Source organism: Acipenser ruthenus, chromosome 26 (genome assembly GCF_902713425.1).
Source record: "Acipenser ruthenus chromosome 26, fAciRut3.2 maternal haplotype, whole genome shotgun sequence".
In the NCBI taxonomy this organism is placed as follows: Eukaryota; Metazoa; Chordata; class Actinopteri; order Acipenseriformes; family Acipenseridae; genus Acipenser; species Acipenser ruthenus.
In genome coordinates, this window is record NC_081214.1 from 25,525,636 (window position 1) to 25,549,645 (window position 24,010).

Sequence of the window (24,010 nt, forward strand, 5' to 3'; positions counted from 1 at the left end):
TATTCTGTCTACAAATTCACTTTTGTTTTGCTACTCAATTTTCTGTGAATGAAAGAACACCTTTAGTATACATTACGCATTGATAGGCTCTATTGTTGTAGTTTTACTGGGTTTGATGGTGTTATCATGCAAACAAAGCATCTGGTATCTGACTAAATGTAAGTAAGAGATATTGTTTTAAGTGCTAAACAAAACAATCTAAATGCAATACATATAATAGAGGAAATTCCCATCTGAATCAGCAAAAATGTCACCGAATTAGTTTAAAAGCAAATTTGTTAAAGAAAACTGTATTCATTGAATGTTGAATATGAATTGATAACTTCTTGAAAAGGTTTAGAGATAGCTTATCACCAATCACAAAAACAGCATAACGCATAAAAACATTAATAAACCACTCCAAATTTGCTGTCCTTGTAAGTATCATGAAAATGTAAGGATGTTGTTAAAAAAAATAAATTAAAAAAAAATCTAAATGTAATTTCTTTGCTTTTTTACTCTTAGGCATTTCCCCTTGGAACCTAGAAAATGAGATTATTATTGAAACACAGCCAGGTTATCCCTCATTTTATTAGAAATAGCCATTGTGGTAAATTATAATTTGAGATAATTTCAAATAAAGTAAATTTATTTCTAGCCCAAACTGCCAAGATGACACAAAGCACTTATCTTATCACATAGTTTTGTCTAATATTATGAACAGAACTGCAGCATTAGACTTTATTACAAATAAAAAATGCTCGCTTTCAATTAAAATAAGCAATAATTTATAATGCGTGACTGGTTTCCAGTGGGGCTTTTGTTGGCAAGGTATATCTTCAGTCCTTCATACTGCCTTCACCCCCCCTCCCCCTTGAATCAAAGAAGCTAAAGAATGTCCTTTTTTTTAATTTCCGCTCCAGGATTTTCACTGTAATCAGATTGGTCTGACTTCAGACATGTCTGCTCCTACATCACCCCACTCAGTTCTCCAGTGCTGTGCCGTTCACAGACGCATTGACTCTCGCAAACAAAATGTAATCTCCTTTCAATTAGTGCCGAGCATTGGCTTCAGCAGACTGGAAGCTGCCACGCCAGTTGTATCTCAAATGATTTATTTTCATTAGGTTGTGTTAGAGCAATAATAAAAAATGTGCAGTCATATTTCTAATAGAAATTGATGAAAGCTATACAGGGCTAAAATAGTGCAATGTTTTTTCGAGGACAAATATTTAATTAACATTCCTAATATGGCTGCTGTTTGTCCTTTTGTGGCAACCAAACACAGCAGAAACAGACGCAGGACACCACTTTGCTGGTTGGAAATTTGGATAAAAAACTTTTCTATGAGAACATCTCAATGATACACTAAAGGAATAATGCATGACAGGGCATGTATTGTGCTGGGCTAACATCATGCCTCGGGTGGTTGGGCACGAGGCCACAGGCCACTTCTTAGCTGATCATTCCTGATACCTGAGCAAACCACAAGGTTTGCTTCAGAATAAACAATCACAGTGAGTTCATGTGAAGTCATTTATGACACTTCACAAGCATTCCTTGTTGAACTTGAATGCATTGTCAAACATGCATGTGTTAAAAGCACGGTTGCAACAGTATTGCTTGTTGCTACATACAGCTGTTATTATAGTGATGTTTTTTGGATGAATAGCAAATACACCCCATTGTGCTCGGAGATGACAAATGTGAGCAGAGCTTGGTAGGCCTCCGGCAGCTGTCTCCTCGTTTTCTCCTGTGAACAGTTCACACATTGCTAGGGCCGAGCTCACATCTGCAAGCCCGTCTCAAAGCTTGGGAGAGAGCTGTGTGTGCTCCCAGGAGTTCCCTTTCATGATCGGCAGGACATCTTGGGGAATGTTCCTACATTCTGATCTTCTGTGACAGCGGAGTGGGGTTCAGCTCAATGAATAATTAATCAAACTCTTCTTTGCACGGCCTGTCTGCTTGTGTTTGCAGTGAAATACAAGAAGTGCCTGAGCACTTAAATTTTTTTAAAAAAATCTTTAATAAAAAGGCTGTTGTTTCCTAAAAGTAAAAAGGTCAGTAATCAGAATGACATGTCTAGTTAAAAGCTTAGGGATGGGTTTCACTATGTCTTCTCCCAGTCTGAGAACCTAAAGTATAAAATCAATTCTGTTGGAAATGATTCTTGTGTGCAGAAGGCTTTAAATCTTCTTTTCACTTTTATAAATGGCTTAACAATTTAGGGTTGAATAGGTTATAACATTTACTGCTTTGTTTTGTTTCTCCGGATGAAGTGGGTATTGTCAATAATAATAGTAATAATACTGGATTCTGCCGAGTCAACGTCCCGGTTTGAACGATTGCCCCACCCTAACTTTTGGCTGAAAGACACATTTTCACTATGAATTTCTGGTTTTTAATAATCATGCACAAATAATCCCTGAGGGGAAATATCGCGGTTCATGTGAATAGAAAAAGACTGCCTAGAAGTAGCTCTGTGCATTGAATGATTCAGGGTTATCTTTGTATTGAACATTTTAATGCTATGGTGCTACTTTGGATGTTAATTTATTATTTCAAGTTGTGTTTTCACACGGGACACTGCAATTTCTTTCTTGCAGAGATTATGTAAAGACTTTTATTTTAGTGGACCGAGAGTTTCATGTGTCTATATATTTTTTAAATGTAGCGACTTTTATTTTAGCGTTTTTCACTTACAAATGTGTTTTTTCATGATGTGGCTTTGCACTGGACATTACAGCTTTAAAGTGTAATGTTTGTTTTGTGAAACGGTTTGAAATGACAAAACAGTTGTACTTCACCGGTCATTAAATATGTTAACTGCACGTCTTGATTCTTTCTCGTGACTGTGTGTTCTACTTTTGAATTTTAAGCATGCCTAATTGTAAACGTAATCTATCTAACTAATGTTAGAAATACTCCCTCTGCAATAATGTCCGTAATTTCACCCCTGCCCGAGTCAACGCCCCCCACCCACACTTTTGCCTTAACAATAACTTTACGCCCCCTGGGCATTGACTCAGCATTGAATCAATAGTTCAAAAGAGCACAACTGAGCCCATCCCGCTTCTAACATTACAACGTGTTTCTAATTTGAAATGCTACCCTGTACCACTCAGCTGTGACTAACAGTAAACTTGATCATTACAAGGTTTCAGATCGACTTTACCAAAGTAATGCTCCCTCCCGCCTCAGTATCGAGTGGCAGTAAACACGGCTTTACATTTCAATTATTGATTAAGAGGTCCTGATTGCATTACCCTGGCCAGAGAACACAAGAAAGCGACACAGGCAAGACCCTCGCCAGTTCTCCTCAGATATAATCAAGGTCCAATGTTTCAGCTATGTTTTAAGGCTTATACAAGGATTACACAGGGCTTAAAGGTCCCTAAGTCCCTATGCAGTACAAATGTAGCAATGAAACAATTGTATTCTTGGTATTTCATAATGGCAACGACATACTGCAGTAGCTACAACGCAATCAACAAGAAACATAACACTTAACACTGAACTTCAGGAAATTCACAGACATAGAGAACATGTTGTACTTGGTATACAACGCAGGCAATCCATTTTATATTGAGGTGCATTTTTACTTTTTTGCAGTAGTCTTGACATTTTCATCTCCATGCATTTAATATGTACTAAATTACGATACGTATTAGCAGTATTGTTTGGGGGGGGACTGGAGATCTGCACTATTTTGGGTAGGCATAAGTATTACTGGTTTCACAAAGTTCCATGTGAATGACAATGGCAGTTTGACCACTGTAAGATATGGCAGATATCTTTCATTATGAAGTTACTTTGGTCAGTGCTGCTGGTCCTGCCTTCATGCTTGTGAATGGTAACACACATTCTCCCAGCTGAAGGAGCACACGGACTAGCCATCCCCCTCTCCAGACTTTAATCTTATTACACTTCAATAAGACCCATCAATGCACTTGTAACAACCATGATTGGCAGCCAATTCCACCACAAAACATCAGCCATCTCATCAGGAGCTTCCCACAATGATGCCAAGCAACTACGATGCTTGCCGATGATAAACTATTCTTATACATGAGGGAAGCAGGGTTATTTTTAGGTGTTGCAATCTTTAATGCCATTACATTTTATAGAGATCTGTAATGCGGGATTGCATTACATTCACAGCATGTTTTCCGTTATTCCATCCTGGTGACTTTTTTTCAAGCTCTAATCACTAAGTACATCTGGAACACCAGAACGTAACCATTAGCCTATCCACCTGCCCCTAGTGAATACAAGAAAATACTAAATTTGCTGCATGTGGTATTTCTCAATGATGTTTTGCACACGTCCACTAGAAACAGAGTGTTGAGGGGGATACATCAGATGCACCTGGAGGACAGACTTGATTCTGAGTTCTCTTGGGGCCACTGGGAAACTTCAAGCTTCTGAGTTTAAAATAAAGTCCCCAGGATGTGATGACTGAAACAGAAAATTATACAAATTGAATTCTAAACAACAAGGAGAATACATTAGTTAAGATAGCTTTGTTATCTCGTAAATACTCATACAACAGTAAGGTATTCAGCCAGCCTGTTATCAGCAGAAACCAACCTCGGAATAAGCTCTATGCGTATGTCCCGGCTTGTAGAATGAGTAAGCCGGTTTGAGGTAGACAACATGAAATAAAGGATCTAATTATAGTCTAGGAATTAGACTATTAGAGTCTTAACTCTGTAAGAACGTTTCACAAAGGTTAATAACTTAGAAGTAGGGGTTGTTTCTTATTATGTCTTTGACCTGACTTGGGTCATGGGAACAATCTAAATCAATTAGGTTGCCATTCTGTACAATGCAAATTAACTAAGCCGAGGAATTAATTACGGGAGGATCTGGGGTCAGGGTGATAAGTGCTGTTGTGTCCTCCTGGTATGGCAGACAGGCTGTTTTCTCAGCGCTCCTGGGTATTGTGGTCAGTTTTGTTTTCTTGATGCTTTTAAAAAGGAGGTAACAGAGACCCTTTTGAAATAGTTAAATGGTTTTGTTTCAGTTTTGTGAGCAGAGAGCTGTTTCAAAACAAGTTTGCCACTTTAATTCTTGCCTGTGCGTGAGTTTTTCACAATCAATTAAGAGACATTTTTACTGAATGTTAAGAGAAAAGAAATTGCAAATGCATTTATGAGCTATAAGTACCATAACACTTCCAACGACAGTAACAAATACACATCCTGGTCATTGCATGGCACAACTTAGAATCAGGTTTATGTATTAATTTATTCATATATTATAGTTATATTTGTCAGTGGAGTTTAAAATTGCAAGACTCATAACCTGAAGAAAAACATTGCCTTCACCTGCAGAATCAAAGCTGGTGCAAACCTCTGTTTAATTTATTATAATATTTTACCTCCCCAAACTTTAGGGGATTGAAATAAATAGTCACATTATCATAACAAAAACACATATTTATGCTACAACATTTCCTAATGTGGGGAGTAATTATCAGACTCCTCAATTTTAAAATGTAATTTGTAAAGGAACACTTTATTGATTTGTGCTGTTTTACCTGACCAGAGCATCACACTTTCCCATTATTTCCATTAATTCCAATTCAGTTAACAGAATAAGCAGTGTTAAAGGATTATTGTTTCTGAAAGATTAAGCAGCTTCAAAATACATTGTATAGTTTTTGTTCAAAGTAACCGATCAAAGTTATGCATTTGTCAAAATTTCAGAACACCTTATTCTATGTACAAATGTCATCCAGTGTGTGGAACATATTATTATTATTATTATTATTATTATAGGATTTCTTATTGTGTATGAGATATAATTTTGCTCTGCTTCGCTTTGCCATCCTCACACCCTGAACAACACAAGATGACCCCATACACGTTATTTTACTCAAACCTTGTGTTTTATTACTTTTTGATATGTATTACCTCAAGGGATCTTACGTATGCTTAAATGCTTAAGTTGTTTGTATTTTAAATCATTAACAATCGTACATTTTAATAATATAGATTAGACCATAAACCAATATGGATTTTTATATTGTATTGCCAGAAAACTGACCACCACCTTTAATTTTGTACCTTTGAGCCCTTGATTTTACCGGATTTGTATTTAACATGCCAGGAAGGCAAGTCCCTCAGAAACACCAGGATTTCTGGACTACCCCTGCGTAGCACAGCAAGCCTTATAGGATTTTCTTTTTCTTTAAAGGAGAGATATTTTGCAAACATAAACCCATTAACAAGCAAGCAACAACTTATTAATATTTAATCACGACAAGCCCTCATATCTCTCTGTTTAATGGAAAGTTTTCCCTATTGTATGTTAACATGATCCCCTTTTAGTAGAACATAAAGAGGCTTTCTGTAATGGAGAGGAAAGTGCTAATGCAATACAATAGCAGCCTCATCTGTGGTTGCTAAAGTCACATAGGAAATAAAAAAAAGCAATACAGATTGAGTTACAGTACAGAAGCTTGCTAAGCAAACGCTATGTGACGGTTTTGGTGATTCCGTACGTAATGTAAGACACACATTTATTTGTAAATCTTAAGTTAAAAATACAATAAAAGAGAAGAAAATGCATTTATAAACAGATAATATACATTTAAATTGTATAATACATTGTCTGGTGGCAAATAATCCTGATACCACTATGTATGTATTTTTATATCCTGACCTAACACCCTGTATCCTGTTAACCCTAACCATAACCCTTTTCTGATACAATTGTGTACTTACATCATGCAAAAAGATGTACACGTTAAGTACATTGTAACTATGCGTAATAACATTGTAATTATGTGTAAGTGCACATGTATTTACTATGTAGCTACTATGTAAATACACAGTAATTAGAGACACTTGATGAACTTAGCGGATAGCATCCTCAGGTAGCTTAAATAAATAGTGTATTTGCAGTGAGGACTGAAAGAGGAAGCCAGGATCCATATTATCTGCATATCCCTGAATAGGAAGCTTCACACAGATTTCACTGCTGATGTGTACATCAGACACAAAGTCACGTGATCAAACAATCATATATGGCTGGTGCTCCAACCGTGGAAATAAATCACGAAAGAAGAGGGTCCCATCTGCTTTAAATTGACTGCATTAGCATGGTCTTGTCGTAGGCACCACTGGATGGAATTGAACCATATAGAAAAGACACAGAGAAATGGGTACCTGGGAGACGGTTCCACTCCCAGCTTATAATACAGTTTAACTAAGCGGAAAACTGCAGGGTGCACCGAGGAGACAGTCAAGCAAGGGAGACTCAAGTTATAGCTACAGTGTAGTGAAAAGGGATCATGTCCTGCCTTGTTTTAAGGGCCTGTTTTTGTTTTTTTCAATCAGTCATTCCACTTGGCGACTGGCCAGTTTGTAGAGTTTTATTATCCAGACTGCTGTGTCGTTTTATTAGGAATCACAATCCCACTTGTCATGTAATATCATACAGTATCTCTTACTGGACTGGGGGTTAGTGCAGGTTTCAGGTGTGAACAATGCAAACAAGCCCGGTGGCTTTCTTTGCCTTTTGTGTGCGAGCAGCAGAGTTGACAGCAGTCTTTCTAGTGATCGGCAACATTATCCGGCCCCTAAATTGAACTCTTGTCTTTCCAGGTATCATCTTTTGTCATTGGCTGTCAAAATACAATTAACCTAATATAATTATACTTAATTTGTGTTCATAGTCTAGAGTTAAAACAGGCAGCAGCTAGTTGCCCGAGAGAAGCAGTGTTATATATATCCTTAGCTGCTGTATGTATCCCATTCCTTCTTTTGCTGCGTCTGCCTTCAAGCAACATATTAAATATTGCGGACAACTCTGCGATCCCTTTGCGTGATGATCAGCTATTCCAGTCCATCTTGTTCAAACAACAAGAGAGCTAACCCTCTCCCTGTGCCTAAGCTGTTCATTACCCCCAACACATGCATCTGTTTCATTCTGACACACTTTGGTCAAAAGCAGTATTCAATTTGTATTCTTCTGCTGCTAAAGCAACTGTATGACTTTCCTTATTGAACTTGGCCAATGATGTGTCTCACTACTCTGGTCTGAAGCTTAATTGTGATGTGTTGCTCTCTTTTTAAGTTATTGCACTCTTAGCAATATATTTATACGTATTTTGTTGCAGAATGGAGCCGATACATAATCATTTGTGGGTTCACTGATGCTTGATTTTCTGTCATTTTTAAAAAATGGTTTCTCTGCTCAGAAACAATAAAGGAGGCTGCTTTAGCTTAGGGTTTATTTATGTATTTATTTATTTATTTATTTATTTATTTATTTATTTATTATTATTGTTATTATTTTTGTATTACACAACAGCAGAGGCATAATGCTTTTATGATGGTTTTGAATCTGCTTTGAATCTATTTAGTCACAGGGAAGCAATCATGCAGCAATTGTGTCTCTTAAAGGAAAACACTTGCTACACTGTTTATTGTTCTGGCAGATTTTGTACTTATATTTGTTTAACAATGCAACAGAGTTTTAAACATTTTACAGCAAAAATAATCTTTTCTAGAGAGTATTCAAAAATGACACCGGGTACCATTTATTTGCTTTCAACTTCCACTCAAATTTTTTAGTTTGTTTTTTTGTATGGACCTTTCTTACACCAAGAAATATGGTAATCACTACCAACCCCAGGATGAAGGGCTGTGGATATTTGAAGCTTTTTTTTTTTTTTTTTAAGAGCAGCCAAAAAGTCTCCCAAATTGCCAGTTGTTTTGTAGTTGTCAAAACCTGAAATTATAGAATGCCTGCTGGTGATGAAACCCCCTTGATAAGAGAGCAAAGGATAATCAGACACGAGCCGGAAGAGGTCAGGGTAAGTACTGTTTGACAATAAGATACTCACAATTAAAAGGACTTTTCAAAGCAAAGCACAATCATCGTCACACCTCATAAAAATCTTTTTACAAGGAGAAACTACGACTACAAAAAAAAAAAAAAATCTCATTACCAGATCGCTAATCAATTTACCACTGTCAGATTTTACAATATAGTTATTAGAGACATTTTCTGCTTTATTAATTGTTTTGCTAATGCTATCTTTCATGGATTGAAGACAGACCCCTGAAAGAGTTATGAAAAACTTGGTCTACAACATGGTTTAAAAAGGTTACTGTCTGGAGGTTTGAGACAAAACACTCTTTATTTTAAAGCCCCAGGATCGAGAAGAGTAACTCCAGTCCTTTACGCTGCAAACTGAACATGACCTTCTTATTCAACCAGGTCCTGCTTACTTTATTTTAAATCTGCATTGCTTTCTAGTGCAGCAAAAGTGTTGAAATGAAAACCTATGCTGATTGACCTGGATTTATTCATTGTAAAACACGTTTCATTTTTCTTTCTTTTTCTTTCAATTGTCTCTGTCTCCTCCTTTGCTTTGTTGCGACACATACAGTACAGCTATACGGTACAACACATACTTCTGCTACAGCACACACAATACCTTCTGTATTGTACATCTGCAGCTCTATCCCACCCTGTGGTACTGTCTGACTGTGCCCACTGCAGGGGATTGTGCTTGGATTTTAAGAAATGGTTTATTCATTATATTGCAGTTTGTATGATGCAATAATATACAGATGGCATGCAACTGGTATACACATGATATAAACAATTCCACGCTGTACAGATTTAGTTTGTTACAGTTACATTAATGCAGTGGATTCGTTGTTTTTTTTTGTTCACTGTGTATATCGGTGCAAACCATTTCAAATATATTTCCTCTTTGAGAGGCCCCAAAGAGAAAATGAGTCATAAACCTTTACTTTCAGGCTTCGGGTTGAGCAGCTAAGAGAATTTGAAGGGTGTCTAATTAACTCAGCTTTCTGCTCAAGCTAGGTTTCAAACCGAGCTAAAATTGTTTGAAGTAGCTGATAGCTTTTTTTTTCAGAATTAGGCATGACATGAACCTTATCGCCCAGTAAGTTGATAGTCCTAGTCATTGTATGACTATTTATTAGTGGGAAAATATGTGCAGATTTCTTTGTTCCTGGTCCAGAATTATTTCTTTTTTTCTTTTCTCATCTTTTTTTTTTTTTAATAACAAAAATGGCTTATGCAGAGCTAGTGGCCCATTTAATGTTATACAGGCATGTTATACTGTTTAGAAATGCTTAGAAATGCCATTGCCACCAGCAGCAATTGGCTTTAAATGTCACCAACTCTGCCACTCAGAGATGTGCTTTACTGTCTGGCTGCTGTTGTTTGTCAATTCCGACCCTGAACATCCTTTTTCAGTGCTCAGCATTGCTGGTCAAAAAAAACTCAGATTCTCACTGTGCCAGCTCTAAAGCACTTTGCCTCTTGGAAGATGATAATGGCAGGAAAACGTTACCATCATGATTGCATTACACACGCCTCTCCTCAGTCAATCATTACAACTGATGCTTCGTGGCTGAGCATTGCCATCTTAATAATATACAGTGATTGTTTTTCTGCAGTGTGGAGTAGTGGTTAGGGCTCTGGACTCTTGACCGGAGGGTCATGGGTTCAATCCCAGGTGGGGGGGACACTGCTGCTGTACCCTTGAGCAAGGTACTTTACCTAGATTGCTCTAGTAAAAACCCAACTGTATAAATGGGTAATTGTATGTAAAAATTATGTAATTGTATGTAAAAATAATGTGATATCTTGTAACAATTGTAGGTCGCCCTGGATAAGGGCATCTGCTAATAAATAAATAAATAATAATATTACAGTTCAGTAATTAACTGTAAACATAGTGTACTTTAACCCATTAATACCAAGTGATACCCTGTCTTTAACTATTTAACCTGACAATAATGTAGTTACTATTTAACTAGACAATAATCTAGCTAACCTTTTGAAAAAAAACAATATGTCAGTAGCATGATTGTGAATGCACATGGTCATGAAGCTGCTGCTTTAGTGCAATGTGTGTGTGATGCAATCTGCATCCTCCAGGGACACTCGGGAAACTGGATGTATTGACAGGGAGACTTTTGATGCTTATGATGGACTATAATTTGATAACACTTCTAAATGTCAAATTCCATTAGTAAATCCATGGGTTTGGGAAAGGGCAGTTTAATAATATTTCTGGGTTAGCCCGTTGAAAATGATACTTAAGACAAGCAGTATTGAATGAAACACGCTGTTTCCATTAGTTTCACCTACTGTGTCCGCGCTTTCTGACAGTGTTGTGCATTAAGGGTTAAGGAATATTACATTCTAACAGAGACGTTTTTTCCATGCTGTTATGTAGCTGCATTGTTTAATTGAGGTTATTTTGTTTTATACAGTTGTATCACTGTGACCATCTCTGCCTTACCCTAAACCCCTAATCTTTCTTTGGGCTACATACTGTATTCCAAGGCAAATGTTTTCAACTGGAAGCATGAAGCAGCTCTCATTGGAGTAATGTTAGGTCTATGAAGGCGCAATCAGTGCGACATCTGTGTTTGATTTGAACAGTGTTCTGCAGAAGCGCTCTGCTGATTCCCTGGAAATCACGTTCAAGCTGCATATCCACATCGCTCCAGCATGCGTCTGGTTACAGGAAAGAGAAAATAAAGCAGAACAAATTGAAAACAGCCACAGGACCCATGATGATGGGTTCAAACTGCAGTTTTTGCCAATTGTTCTCACCTTGTGAGTAGCGTGTGAACTTTAATATTGTGGAAACAATATTCATTTTAAAAAATCAAATGGCTTCATAACCAGTTATTGTGTTCAAAGGAAATCCACTTGAGTTTAAGCATAGTTTTCGACCAGGCATTTTCCTGAATGTGAGCATGCAGAATCACCGATGACGGGACGCACGCAGTTCATCGCTCATCTTCTTTTCATGAAGGAAATTCCAGAAGAACCAAAAAAAAAAAAGGATATCAAAATGTCACACATGAATATAAATACCATCATTTCATTATATGTTCATACAATAAGTGTAGTATGCATTGGCTGATCCATAAATATTTTAGCTGTCTGGTTGCTGCAAAAAAAATAAAAATAAAACAGCAATTGCTAAATTTCAGTGGCAGTTGTTATAAAACAAATAAGGAAAATTACTAACAGTAACAGGAGCATTACATTTCATTTTGATGCTCATTGGTGCTTATTTCATGGCTAAGGGGTTAAATTGAATTATTTGGCCTTAGCCTTCCAAAACTTAAAATGACATTTGATAAACAAAAATCCTCGCACATATAAAACGCATATTGGATCAAGCCATCACTAAATACTAGCTTGTTAGTTTGCAAATACGGAACACATTCTAATGACAGAAATCAACGTGCAATTCCATATCCATCATGCCTGCTGTTTCGAGCACAGCCTTGGAGTCATCGAAATGCAGCTGCTAGCATTCTCATTGGGGGATTCTGTAATTGGGTATTTAAGGTTATCTGTTTCCGGCCGTTAAATGGTTAATACCCAAGGTTTTATTAACATAAGTTATACATTATTTTTCTGTGGATTGTTTTCCAGACTTATTTTTCTCTTTGAATTGGGTGAAGTCCATTTACCCTTCAATTGGGATTGTGTCTTAGGGAGTTTTTTTCTTTCTTTTTTTTAATTGTGAAGAAAATGTTGCTTATTACAAGAAACACGATACATAAGGAAAAATGTACACCCAACAGTACATACTAAGGATGTAATTCCTTTGAGAACGTTCCTGATTTATCAATGTCAGCAAAAAACCTGGGATTGAATTACAGCCTTAAATGTGCAGTAGAGTGGACTTTATTTGTTATAATTAGTTGAAAATGGTTTCTCAGGCTTCTCACGTTCATATGAAATGTGCAACATTTTCTTGAATTTGAATTAAAAAAAAAATTCTCCTCATCAATCACAATTATTGGACGCCATTTTGATCTGCTGTTTCGCCAGTTGGTTTGTACTGTTCACTTATGGTGACCTGGGTTGTGTGACAACTGTAACTAATAAGGCAGTAGACTCCTGCAATTAATACAGATGTAAACATTAACAACAAATTACAGACAATGAATGGATGTATCCTGTAGGTTAGCATATGTCTGCCAAACCCTAAGACCAATTGAGATTCATACACTTTCTAGTTTTTTTTGTGATATATTTTTGAATCAGTTTATGATTCAAAAGCTCAGCTGTGCACCTCAGTCCAAAAACCTTGTTTGTAATATTGAAAGATTAAGATGTTAAAATTAAGTCTAGAGATTTTGTAAGGCCACCACATGGTGGCAGTAACATATAAAAATTGTGAAATTCTTCAATCATAAACTTGTGACAAGCAGCCAAAGTAAAGACTGCAGCTGAAATGATGAGGCTATACAATGTGTGCAAGCTACTGTCGGCGTTGGAAAGGCTTGTACTGGGCTTCCTTTCATCATGTTCTAATAGTCTTCCTGCATTGCTGTGGCCGTTGAGGAAAGGGTTATTGCAATGTTAAAGTAAGTATATGCGGTACAGCAAATGAGTCTAGAGAAGGAATGTACCCACTGCACTTAGAGCAGCTTTGTTGCCACTGCATTACGTTCATGACCTACAAATCGTCTCCTCCTATACATTCTGGAAGACAAAGGGTAATCACAAAAAATCAATATTGTATAAGAGCTGGAGGACGAGGGAAGGAATGTGCTCTCTACGTATCCTACCTTTGTTACAAGTACATTATGTGTTCAGAAAAACAACTTTTTGGTTTCAACGGATGCCAACTGTAGTCATATTTACAGGAAACAGAATTATATAAAGAAGAGGCGCCGCTGATAATATATTCCCTGCGCAGACCCTTTCCAGGGCTTATTACTCAGACAAGTACTGATCAGCTATGTGCCAACCCTAGCAGAGAGCCACCTCTATCCCTCCGTGCTCCATTTGAAAAACAAAATACAGTACGCCTTGAGTTACTCTGAGATAAAGAGCATGCGTTTAAAATAAAGTCCTACTTTATCCGTAGCATGCAGCTGGCACTGACAAAGAAACCATCTGTTCTTTTCATACTTATTTATTTTATGATGTTATGCATTGTTTCCTAAACCTCAGTGTAACCTCTTAAACGTATCTGTAACTGAGAGAAATTGTCTCCTATAGATACTAATCTTTGAGTAGTGCATTCGTGAACCTTTTTTAATTGAACCCACAGTAGTTATAGATACTTTGTTTTAATTTCTGTTTGATAACCACTTTTAATAATTGGTGCAAAGAACACTGATTATTTTTATTTTTTGGACAACTATTAAAAACTTGGACTTGTTTAGTTATCTTTGCTTTTGAGATTAATGGCTGCTTGTATATACAGCAGTATTTGTGTTATAGGCTTGCAAATTAACTGTATTTTATTACTTTTTGCTCTTATCCCAAACAATCTGTCATGTTATATGTGCGTATGAAAGAAATCAATGGAAATAACAGTGACTTTGAGGTTGAAATGCATGAACTATTTGTCAGGATCAAGCACAATCAAGACACAGCATGATTTATTTCTATAATTAGAGGCCCATGTTGAATTGGACGATGGCTTTCTTAATAATTTAGCAAAATTCAGTTTATACACGAAACACACATTTTCTAATTTGACTCGATCACATTTACATCAGGACCCATTGCTTCAAAGAAGGATACAATCCAAGTCCCAGTTTTACTCAGGGAAAAATACATTACAATAAACATGACTTTTAAGCTAATTATTTTAGATAAAAACAATAGAATATATATATATATATATATTTTTTTTTTTTTTTTTTAAGTAAGGAAAACCTGTGCATAGAGGAAGGTTTACACTTGAGTCATGTTTTTTTTTAATCATTCAGATTGATTCTGATTCTAGAGTATGAAGAAAGTAACGAGTGATGCACACATACCTTTCTTCCAAGAAACGGAACACAATACTAAGGAGACTGGCATTATTCTGTGTGTAGGGCATGCATGTTCAGATGTGCTGCCGAGTGGATTAGACGAGGAGAATGGGAATTGGGAATGCGGAGGAAAAAATAAATCAGCAATAAATTCATCCTAAACACTGATCGGTAAATTCAATACTGTCTTGTGAAGCAGACATACTGTCTAACATGTTTAAATGAAGTCTTGGGAACGTTTTTAAAACAGTATATTTGTCAGTAAAGGAAGTACACAGCTTCTCAAAGTGAATATTGTAACTTATTATAAATAGTTGTACATATGTCACAGATCATTAGTTCCGTATAGAGAAATTAAATTTCAATAATGAGAATTTTCCTGAATTTTCCACTCTCGGCGAATGGTAATCTCAACCTGTAATTATTGTTCTTGGCTGACATTGTGCAGTTATTTCTAGGGTTTATGTTAACGCATTGTCAACAATATAGGCTGTTTCCCAACTTCTGTTAACTTACATAAGCATATTCTTATTGTCATTGAAGCAAGACATGGTACAGATCTGATTTATGTTTAATATACATTTCATTTTTATAGCAACTTTCCACATATACTGAATTAACGTTAATTGCAGTGCTGTATGTAGTTGTACTGTACATTCAATGTGTTCAGCTGGGAAAAAAAAGAGTAAAATCTCAGAAAGTGATTAAAAAATGTATGATTGTGAACAATGTAATAAGATGTAATAATGTAATAAAATAATACAAATATAATCATGACAATCATTATGAGACCATTAATAAATTATGGGAAAATAATCTTGTGAAACATATTCATGTACGGCAGGGCTTTAATGGAAGTAGGTATTGGCAGAGCTTCGTAGAAAAGCTGTTGCAGCAAGCAGGTTACAGGGGCAACACTTCTCATCATCCATTAAGCCAGTCAACACTCTCTAAAGATGTAATGACGTTAGAAACTGTAACCTTGACCTTCAGCTTGGTCCTTGACTAAATAAGAACAGAGACTCTCCACTCTCACCTCTCATTACCAGCCTCACTAAGAATAAAGGGTTATTTTCAGAACCATGTAATTCATGTTCATCTATCATTTATTAGACTGAATTTACCTCTTGTGTGCTTTTCCAGTGTAACTTTTAATTTTTTTTGGCATCTAAATGGATATTATTGGCAGTCTGGTGCACAGCTTCAGTCTTTGACAAGATCTAAAATAATTTCTGTCTGTTACTGTGACAGAGAGCAAATGAATCCTAGTCAACAATCTCCCTCCTGACCTGCGAGGGCGTTGTATAACAGGAACAGTGTGACCCAGACTGGATGGTTTGGCAGTTCATTCCAGGGTCAGTCGGACATCCAGGAAGGGGGCAGAGTCGCAATACCAGAAGTCATTGCCTTAATACGGTAAGCGATGGATTGCCGGATACGTGATTGCACTCGCTATCAAAGGGGGTGTGACTAAGGGTATTTCAGGAGATTTGACGAAGCAACCTGTTCCTTTGTTATGGTTACTGCAAGGATCGGTAAAGGAGACAGAGTGTAAATGTACCGTGAGTGTTTCGTGTTTTGTTTGTTTGTTGTTCTAGCTGTTGTTATTTGTCATTGTTAGACGGCTAACACTAACCGGGAGCTGTCGCTACAAGCCAGCACCAAACCCGGACTACACTGCACCACTGTTTCACAATCGTTGTCTTGCACCACACCTGCACAAAGAGCACTCACTGTGTGGAGAAGTGACCGTGTCTGTGTTGTGTGTTATTATTATTAGTGTCTTATTATTTCAGCACTGAAACCCTTGTTTTGCACGGAGCAATACACATGGCTGTGTAGCGCCCGTGCTTATTATTTAAGTGTTGTTGACATGCAACCGAGCCATATAAAGAGCTGTTTAATTGTGATCTGTCTCATTCACAGTTAATCACTCGCTTTGCTAATTCTGTCCACGACAATGCCTTGCTGCATATACTCTATATTGTTGTACAACTTGTGATGATTTTACATACAGTGCAGCAATAACATGTCTCTATAGACAAGACTGCTTTACAAATCACGGGACATAAATTAGTAATTTATAAACTTTCAAGTTTGTGCAAAGTGTGCAAGTTCTGCAGATATGCAATAACAAAAAAATTATAAACAGGCATTCCTGTTGTGAGGTCTTCCGATAGGTATTGTTTTTACATGAACATCTGCAAGATAATTGGAATATATTTCTCTTCATTCGATATAAATCAGAGCTGTTTGGGCACTACAGAAAGGACCTGTCATCGTAATTTGTAGTGAGGGATGTATCGGGTTTGAGCCACGGAGGAACAGAGCAGTGATCTAATTGGAATAAATGTAGCAGTTGCTATGAAAGTGCAAGCAATTACATCTTTAAACAGTGCACTGCATTCACAGAGCTTTGACATAAATTACTGTAATAGGACTCTTTCCAGACATCCGAGTCAGTGAACAATTAATGCACTTATCAATCAAAAATAAAACTAACAGCTCATGTTTTTTTAAAGGCACAAGGAGCAGTTTTGGGCACAAACAAAGACTATTTTAATTTCTATTATTTCTTCTTCTTCTTCTCCTTCTTCTTCTTCTTCTTCTTCTTCTTCTTCTTCTTCTTCTTCTTCTTCTGTTTGTCCCAAATAAACACTAAATTGGTTGGGGTGCACAATACACAACGTTTGCTTTTCTGAGGAATCTATCAGAAGGCTTTGACTTTGTTTAAATCGAAGGGGAATAATCAAAAATATCCTGCTGTCCAAAAGCCTGATCAAAGTGGAGAAGTTTAGTCCGACACAGAGCCTCCAGTCTCGGCGAACCTCTGTTACCCCACAAAGGGCTTTTTACTCTTGTGACTCAAATTAATCCCCCTACTTTTCCCGAACATTAGATTAATAGGACTGTTAATACGTTTGCCGTTCTCCATTTTCAGTGATCTGATGAGACTTGCTGCTGCATTTTTAATTGGCTTGAAGAAATGCATAGACATGCTGTACTCTGCCATAGGATGCCCATATTGCACTGTATTCTGGCAGCCTTGGCAGCACAAAGTAATGAGCTTGTGTTTTTCACAATACTGGCACTGTATGCAGACTCTATCTAATGGAGTGTCAGCAATGCACATTGAAGTCGGGTGGCATATTCTTCTTTTGATGTTCTTCCTTATTCTGATATCATTTTCATTAATCTCATCCATGAGACAACATTAATACCCACTAATTGCATGCTGTAAGTGGGTCTGCCTCCTCCCGACTCCAAGACATTGATCAAACCCAGAGATTCCCACCAGCGACTGCTGGTTAATTGGGGGAACTCTGCCAAATCAAGACTGAATTCCCAGCTTGTTTCCATGAGAGACTTAATTGAGATATCATATACGTAGGGGTCTTGCAATTTAAAAATAAAATACAAATATGGTATGAATCTACATAACACGGTATGATTATTATTATTATTATTATTATATTACACAGGCTGCTTAGGTGTATTTCATTAAATAACCCTCTGTAAACTTGCATGTGCAGTATTCCTAAGCCAAACTAAGGCGGCATGTTATAGCCACCTACTCAAGATAGAGCTTATCAACTGGACTTCATTAAACAGCATGGCAAATTGCTAGCAACTAGGCAGGCTTGACTGTGCTTTCTTTCTTATTTTGTGCATAGTAGTGTTAGTTCAGAAACTAAACATACCTGCTAATTGAATCAACAAAGACCGCAAAAAACATGTACTGTAATGGACTCAACTGTTTATGTGGTCAGAGCAAAGTTATACAAACGCGTTTTCTTCAAAGTGAGCTCCCCGTTGTACTCAGTTTTGATGAGCACTTTGCGCTAATCTAGATCTCCCAGGCTGGGGACACAAGTTCTCATGCTCTCTGTTAATGATGTAGATCCTAATTGGCTTGCCCAGCAGTGACTGTAACAGTAAGTAAAGGGCTATTCATTTCCTGATGACCGGGCAGACCTATGGGTGTTAAGACAACTTTTTGTTTTTGTTTGGTTATCTTCTATTTTGCTCTCGTAACCCAAAAAGTTCCTCTTGATGTGGAAATAAGACAGCAGGGGGAGACGTGACGTTAACTCCATCTGATGGGGTCAGGTTTGGTCAAAGCTAGAAGGAGCTGCACGACAAAGGAGTAGAAAACCAGAGAGAAATGTGCAGTGTTACGAAAGGAAACAACAATATATGAATAAAAACAACATTGATGGGACTAACTGATGCACAATCGCCGTGTGCTTACACAACATACGCTTGAAGAGATGATGGCATTCTATTTAACCATTAGAATGCTTAGCATGCAGCTCGGGGAGCCTGTTTTAGTCACATTAAGACTTTGCTCCTATATTATAGTTTTAGATTAGACCTGACAGTGAATAGCTAAAAGCACTTCTGATATTGATGAAAATAGTTCTACACATTGGTTTTCATTACACCGCAGAGCAAGACGTCGGCCCAACAAGATCTACTAGAGTGGCCTTCCTCCAGGCAATCGTGTCTGCATCTTATCAGCTGCTGAAAGATAAAACTATTCAAGTGAGACACTATCTTGACAAGATCCGAATGACTGGAACAAAAACCAACAGTGCCAAAAAGTGTAAATGTTATCTGCAGTCACCAGTTCAGAAACATGCACCCACATGCATTAAAAGAGGTGACACCACTTCTGTTCCATGAGTAAAGCTGCCTCTTAAAGTCACAGATTGAAAGTCCAGTGGCTAATATATTGCTCCCATCTGCTTTGTGTTTTATCTCCTCCAGTGTACCCTTATCATCAGATTTAAATCATGCTTGTCATGGGGAGACGCAGTGTAGTAGCACAATATGAGATGTTAAACCAGTTGGACAAGATCTTGATTGCGCAGTCCTGGGTGTCTATTTTCTTTAGTTCTTTTGTTCTGAATAAACCCAGAGAAGCCACCTGATCACAAGATAAGATGTTATTAGCAATGATGTCAACATGAAAAGAAAAAATGGTGAGCAATCAGTTAAGGCACCAGAAATACAAACGCTTTAAATACAAAGAGCATTTAAAAAAAAAAAGAGCTTTAATTTAAGTGAGTCCCATTAATAACATTGTACCGACAAATTATTATAATTTGTTTCTTAGCAGATGCCCTTATCCAACGTGACTTATAATTGTTACAAAATATCACAGTACAAAGTATCGCATTATAAAATATCACATTACAAGTTATCACAGTACAGAATATCATAATACAGATAAGAGCAAAGTACAATAAGATCAAATTCAAATAAAAGCAAAATAAAGAATACACTAAGGTATAAGTAAGAGCAGGTTTGACTCAAAGCACTTATAACTCAATTTATTTTAATTCATATTTAATTCATATATAGTAATGATACACTCAGCACTTTATTCCTATTATTGGCACTGTGTGTGTTCATGTGAAATGAACCAGCAATCAAAGTTGACTTCATACGATTACTACTAAAGCATTAAACACCGTTAACAAGGTGCAGCTTTCCAGAATTTAATAACGCAAACTGTCTTCAATTCCTGAAGAGGACACTATAGATTCAAAATGTGAGAACATTAAACAAAACAAAACAAAACAGATCGGGGGAGCTGCAGACCTGAAAAAGGAAATGACACTTTGTTATAAATCATTCTGATAGTGTTTTGATATATAGGTCAATATGGTATTCCCCTTGCGTAATTCATACATTTCTTTCATATTTTGAATACGAGTGAGTAGTACTCCAGAGAATTGGGTTTTGGCAATTGTGCATGCAGGTTACATAGCGAGCTCCAGCTTTTCCAGAAAAGCAATCGCAATTTATATGGTTCTTCATGTAGCACCAGGTAAATCCTTTGTCCTTTGAATCAACTTCTCATTCTGCTGAACAAGCTGTGATATGCATGGTGTACTTTATAGCACTGCCTCGTGTAAAGTTCATTCAACAGTTCACAGCCCTTTACAATAGAGGACTTAAAACAAACAAAAAAAGAATGTGGTAGCTTTGTATTATATTCCCATGCACGTTGTACATGTTTTTTTACACTAGAAATGTGTTGTATGAAAGTCCTAGCAGTGTGTGGAGATTCCAGTGCACTTGGAAGAGAGAAGGTGGCAGCTCGCCAACAAATTTCTGGTTGACTACTTCTGCCTGAATCCCTGAAGAACATTTACAAATCACTGGGCAACACCTTGAGTTCAGCAGGGCACGGCATTACAAGGGGAAGGAAGCTATGGTAATTACTTGTATTGAATATGCCCTTGGATTATTAAGTCAGCCGTTATGAGTGTTTAAAGGTTACTTTGATGGGGAAATTAAAAGTGAGATTTCAAAAGAAGTTTGGAAGTGTACTTCTCATGTGCTGTTGAAACTTTATGCATGTTTTCTTTTTGAGCTCTTTTTTTTGTACAATGAAAATCACATATGATAGTTTTAATCACCTACAGTCTTGAATGTAAAGTTGTTTTGGAGTTTCAGATCATGACTAGGTAGTTCCCATTTTCCCACATCTCAAAATGGTATTCTTTATCTATTAGAACCTTTTTTGGGGTCAACAGCATTCTGTTATAAATTGCAGTTAAGGCAACAGTAATATTGCCCACAGCCTACCAGCAATGCTCAATCACACTCTGAGGGCAAGGTACCACAAAATCCTTTATTGCAGAAGCTAGCCATCATGAGATCATCTAACACGTTAACACACCAGCATACCAAAGCACTGTGCTTGCAAATCCTTATTATTATCAAATCCTGGGATATTTTTATTGTACTTGGAATGATAAAGGGTGAACTACAATCGCTGCATGAAATGAGCAAACACAAACCAATGTGTTGAAATCAATCATCTTATTCTAGGGTAGAACTTTATTAGAAAATAATAATAATAATAATAATAATAATAATAATAATAATAATAATAATAATAATAATAATAATAATAATAATAATAATTGCAGAGGTTGGACTTGCTTGACATCATCCATCCACAGGATTGCTTGGTTGAACTTGCATGACATCATCCCTCCACAGGATTGCTTGGTTGAACTTGCATGACATCATCCCTCCAAAGGATTGCTTGGTTGCTCCAAACTTATCTTTTAGGAAACATGATTTCTCCATTTTCTCTCATAACACCAACAATCCCTTATTTAATACAGAATGCATCTTCAGGCACTTTTAAAACAAGTTATAACAGACACAATATATTTATCCTCCTGTCTTAAGGGATAAGCATTTGTATTTGAGGGATTTTCCAGAGAACAAAAACGTTTTTTTTTCAGTATCCTTGTCTCTCATTTTGCCACTATTGCTATTGTGAGATTAAACGATACACTTCCACACTATCCAAATAATGTGCAATTAACACATGTTGATACCACACAACTGCCTTTAACACAGGATGATCATGCACTATTACACTGACTAGCAAACAGGGTATTTTTTAAATAGCTTGTAAAAGCAACACATCAAATAGATACCATACTAGATGTGGTGATGCACCAGTGCATTGGGAGCAAACTACATTAACAATTCATTACAAAATGATTTTGGAAAACATAAGCACAATGGTTCTTTATAAATTCCAAGGTTAAAATCAAAGGTAACATTTATATTAATAAAATGCTACAGGACCTGCTCTAGGGAATTCTCAACTCATTGCAACTTGAGCTGATATATTTATTAATTTATTATACAGGATTTATCTCAAAAGAGCCATAACATTAACTAATCACTTCATCACATTTAGCTTATTAAGCAATTAGTCAATTTAAGAAGGTGCACAGAAGGTCATTTCAAAACCCAATTCAGGCATGTGCAACTCCCACCTTGTTGGGAAGATTAGAGGTTTGGATATCTCCAAGAGGCTAACACCATTAGCTATTAGCCATTTAAGTGATTAATTAGTCCTCCGAGGAGCCTTAACTGCAATAAAAGCCATTAAAAATTAATTTGACACCCTGTCTGTTGGTTCCTTCTCCTCTGTAATGTGCTCACCAAGCAGAACTGATTAGCACTGCAGAGTGTGTCCTCTATTTAAATGACTTGCTATATACAAAATCCTGCTCAGACGAACATGTGCTGTAATGCAAACTATTTGTTTCTTTCTTAATGTAGGCTTAACATACTGTACTACCACTCAGTTTCTGTTTTCTTGCATGGCGTATGAAACAAGGTTTACATCTTGAGTCTGCATAGCATTACATGGCCCATTAACCACGGACAAAACAAAGAGGGGGAGATTCAATACAAAAACACGGCACCTCTTCTATGGTGACTTTCAAGTGCTGTATACGTGTGTAGAAAAAAAGTGTGGGGATTATGTGGAAAAATGTTTCTTGACATTGTATTAACGGACAACCACTGTGTTATACATACAGTAAATGTTTAATTAATGTGCCGTGCAATTCCTAATCTGGTTACCACATTAGTAATAATACTTGAAATCAGTAATTTGGCTGTATTAGAATGCATCAATACATGCCACTGTTGGAATAACCCATAAAATATAATAATTAAATATAAATTATAACTGAAAAGACCCTCTTAACAGTGAAACAGCTGCATGCAAGACTTGACTCATTCTGTTAGTCACCTTTTTTTTTCTGAAGCCTGAAAATTTTGTTCTGGAACTGAACGACAGAACAGACTCCGCATTCCGTAAAGCCTTTCATTAATTTAGACTAAATCATGCATGAATCACTTTGCTTTCCACACTATACATGAGTTTAAATATTCAAGTTTTTGTTTGCCCTTCGCCAGAAACGGACAGCTATCCTCAACTTTACCTGTATCTCTGAGTCCTCCCAACTCCCATTAGTATGTAGCAGATTGGTTAAGTAGTTAGATAAAAGCTATCCGATCCTACAGGACTGGGTGTAATTATCCAGATTGGGAACTTGTATATTTGTTCGATATGAGTCTGTAACAGTACGGCGCTCTCAAGGTTATTTTACATGTTTTCGATTCTCAGTCAAAGGCTTTTTTTGGACTTGAAATTGCATTATTTACAGAGTTGGCAGTCAGCTCCTTATTAATTATTATACAGTTAAATCTCTCCAGCACAATTCATGTTTTATACCAGTTACGACGATTGAACAGCTTTTGATTTGTTTAGTTTTTTACAGGTGAAACATTGTAATCTCACATCTGCGTCTGGCAAGTGAGTACAAGGAAGGCCCTCAATGTTACTCTAGTCTGTAGGAGACATGGTAAAAATGCCCTGGGTGTATTGTTTTATC